This window comes from Schistocerca americana, chromosome 4 (assembly GCF_021461395.2).
Source record: "Schistocerca americana isolate TAMUIC-IGC-003095 chromosome 4, iqSchAmer2.1, whole genome shotgun sequence".
Taxonomy (NCBI): domain Eukaryota; kingdom Metazoa; phylum Arthropoda; class Insecta; order Orthoptera; family Acrididae; genus Schistocerca; species Schistocerca americana.
The window spans coordinates 484,070,804-484,074,694 of record NC_060122.1 but is presented as its reverse complement, the minus strand read 5'-3'; the positions used below and the strand labels follow the sequence as shown (position 1 = coordinate 484,074,694).

The 3,891-nt window shown below is 38.1% G+C and overlaps 1 non-coding gene across 1 annotated transcript; it reads left to right on the top strand.

The window, feature by feature from the left end:
- Window positions 1–1,348: 1,348 nt before the first annotated feature.
- Window positions 1,349–1,421, top strand: Trnaa-cgc. Its single transcript has one exon. It is a non-coding gene; the product is annotated as a tRNA-Ala (tRNA).
- Window positions 1,422–3,891: the final 2,470 nt, after the last annotated feature.

Genomic DNA, 3,891 nt, shown 5'->3' with positions numbered 1-3,891 from the left:
TTCGTTACAATTATTTACGAATAGCAGATATTTTTCAACAAATGGGGAAAAAAGCTACAAATAATTTTGCTACCTATTGGATTACTTTTGAAATATTGTAAGTTTAGAAATTCTCAGACTCCTGCATTGGATAATACGCGTGTATTACTGCAGTTTTATTTGGTCAGTAAATCATCTTTGTTGTGAGATACGGTGAAACAGTTGAAAATTAGCTATCGATAGTAGGTAGTCGGGTGCGATATCGTGACGGAACCGAGTGGGTGCTCGTCGCTTTCATGTGCCGTATCGCTGCTAACATACCGAACATAACACGGTAACTGTATTGAGACGGGCAGCAGATGGACAGTGATTAACGGTGAATAAACTGTGAACTGTTTTAGTAACTAAATGGGTAATTACAGTTTATTGAGTGCTACGGTGTGACATAATGCACATGTAATTGTGCCTCACAGAAACGTGTTTGATACGTGTTCACACTTCTTGATACTCGAAAATAAAAATAATCGATTCAGTCTGTTGTTGCGAAACAAGCGACTCATTCGGTTGTAGTATCGGTTCGACTATTATTCATTCTATAGAGTGACACCGTTCTATGGGATCAACAGAACGAAAACAACCGTTACAGTTAGTTGTAGTTTTGTCTAGTCACTGGATTACTCATTCTTTCTTTTCATGTGAAGTAGTTTTTCTGTCAGTTGAAACACGTGTTCGATATTTTTTCAGCTGAAATGACTCTTACGTGTTTTAGTTGACTGTGCTATCTGCTATCCACTCAACCTTGTGAGCGAAAGCCCTCTTCTCACATTCAATGTTTATTAATATATTTCTATGGGTTAAGTTCGTCCAAATGCAATTAACACATATCTAATGAAGCTAATGTACCGTTGGGGTACAAATTAGAGCACAGAGGTTTCTTTAGGTACTTAAAGAAGAAAAGAGTATTGCCAAATGTAAAAGTTCCCTTTACGAGTATGTCAAGAAGAAAGGAACATTGCCCATTTTAGCGACTGTTTGCATTCTTTTATACGAAAAGGTGTGATAACGCCAATCAATTAAAAATTATCTGAATCTAGCATTTAAACACTTTTTCAGCTGTTTATTTGAGTGGAAGATGAATACATTGTGCAGAAAATTACGTCACGGATACGTGCGTACAAATTATATCCATACACACTAACCTCTTTACATTTTACAGTCTTTGAAAGTAGCAAGTATACTACTTCATTAACATGAAGAAGTACCATTCACGTGCAGACATTAGTATTTCAGTTTCGTAGCTAAGTCTCTCTGTAGCCACCGCTGTAAGCAATCTGCAACCACGTTCACACCTCCCTGGACCGCTGGACCGGGCGAGGTGGCGCAGTGGTTAGCACACTGGACTCGCATTCGGGAGGACGACGGTTCAATCCCGTCTCCGGCCATCCAGATTTAGGTTTTCCGTGATTTCCCTAAATCGCTTCAGGCAAATGCCGGGATGGTTCCTTTGAAAGGGCACGGCCGATTTCCTTCCCCATCCTTCCCTAACACGAGCTTGCGGTCCGTCTCTAATGACCTCGTTGTCGACGGGACGTTAAACACTAATATCCTCCTCCTCCTGGACCGCTGGGAGCTACAACTGGAGTCGCCTCATTTCCGGTGCATTCACATCTAAGCGGAAACATTCGATTCTTTTTGTACTGTTTAAATTATCGTTATTGACTGCACTCTGTTATAGTCCGTTTTTATATTTTTATTTTACACTTCTAGTTCCTTAGGAGTAAACCGAGGAACAAATCATCGAACGAGCTGTTGTCACTGTTATTGTTGGTACAATATTCACTGATTGTTGAGAGCCACAAGTAGCTGTTAGTGCACTTTTTTTTCCATGTTTGTGAATGTACTTTTACTTCATAGTGACCTTTGTGTCTGTATCAAAATGCTGAAACGTGGGAGTGGCTTTCGAATGGAGAAATCATGACTGGATATAAAAGTGATTAATTAATTTAAAAAAATTAAAAGGAAATTAACGAATGAGGACAGGTATTTCTCGAGAAAAATATACACTTCCGATAAGTGTATATGTTGAGAAAGCCAGTGATTAAGTCACCAAACATTTTTAAAAATATAATTTAAAGCATTTATGACAAGAGAGTTATCAATTATGGTTGCAAAGCACTGAGAAGAGAGAGAGAGAGATTTGATAAATTTAAATAAAAAAGTGAATGATCATCTATTTAAAAATAAATGTATAATGTAGTACCACTTATTAAATTATTAAATCAACCAAAAATCTGTATTTAAAGTCATAAGTACGACAAAATAGTATTCGAATAAGTAACTACACGAATTTTGTAACTGCATCATTTTTAGGACTATACCTTAAAATAGGGTAAGTTATTTGTCACCCTGGTCATTGAAAAAAAATGAAATGATCGTATGGCATTTATTGGCCGCTGTATTGTAAGTCTTTTTAGTTGACGCCACTTCGGCGATTTACATGTCAATGATAATGAAAATGATGATGAGGGACACACAACACCCAGTCACCTGCCGGGCCCCCTTGCGTGGTAAGCAGTAAGCGCTGCGCTACGGAGGCGGACACTCTGGTCATTGTTCATATATAAGTGAAAGGGGTGAAAAAGTGCGTAAGTAAAATTATTCACCCGAGGCGACTGAACGAAAACATTCATACAACTGACGCGAATGTCAGAGCTGGGACCGATAGGTTGGCTCACACTGAGAAGGGTAACCCAATATTTGTCGCACTCTGACACAATTGACCCTTCGCATGGTGGAAGAAGGGTGGAAATAAAGAGACACTTCTTTTCTCTTAGATGCCAACACTCAATATGTTCCGAGAAAATGACAGTCAAAGTTTTGATGCTACTTCATCCGATAGCACGCATGGCATTAAACCAACCGAGTCAGTAGCATAGTGGCTAAAAGTACAGTTTCGAATTTTTGCGCTCCGTGTTTAAATCCAATCACATGTTGTTTCTATTTTTCCTTTTGCTGTTGCAGAAGTATGTAACGTCAATGACATACATATTTTTTGTGATGTCGAGAAATACAATTCGATTATTGGTGAAAGAAAAAAGCATTTCAGATCTTCATCACATACCCGATGTAATCTTCTGAAATTAACAGTAACTGAAAATTATATTATAGTACTTAATTGTTTCCTTTCATTTTTTACTTTTATTTTCCAAGAGAACCATTGCAATCCACAGGATGATATACATCATATAAATATTCAAAGCATAAAAATTCAGAGCACCACGAGCAACGCGTAAAGGACCATATGCCACATTTTTTTGTGCGAATATCATTAGGAAAAGCAACCTCGTTAACACTGCTAAATACCTCGCACTCTGGCTGTAATTTCATGGCAAACCAAGCGTATCAAAGCATTTATCGAAAGCTGGAGCCCGAAAATGATTACGACTGCTGGCGTGTATTTTATTAATTGCATCGCTTCTGCTTGGAATTTTCATTTTCTGTGCGATTAAATAGGGCGCTTCTGCACTGGGCGGTAAAGTGCACGTCGTAGGTTTAACAGAACGGCAAACACTTTGGTTGAATTACTTTCAATGAATACGTCGACATTCCAATTTCACCGACAACTGGGCTGTTGTATGAGGGCGGATAGCTTTGTAAATCCCATCAGTAAATAAAATACAGTAACGGGTTCATTTTTAGGCAAGGCTGCAAAATTTTGTCCAAAAAGTGATGATAGATTATTTGTTTCATTTGGGCGACAGCTTTTTCTGTAACTTTCTCATTTCAAAACAATGCGGTTCTCTTACTAGTGAAGTGATATATTCTGTGTGATCTATACTTATAACAAATTCAGAGTGGAATTCAGGAATTATAGTGGAGGTTTGAAGTTGGAACATTGTTGTTGTTCCCAAT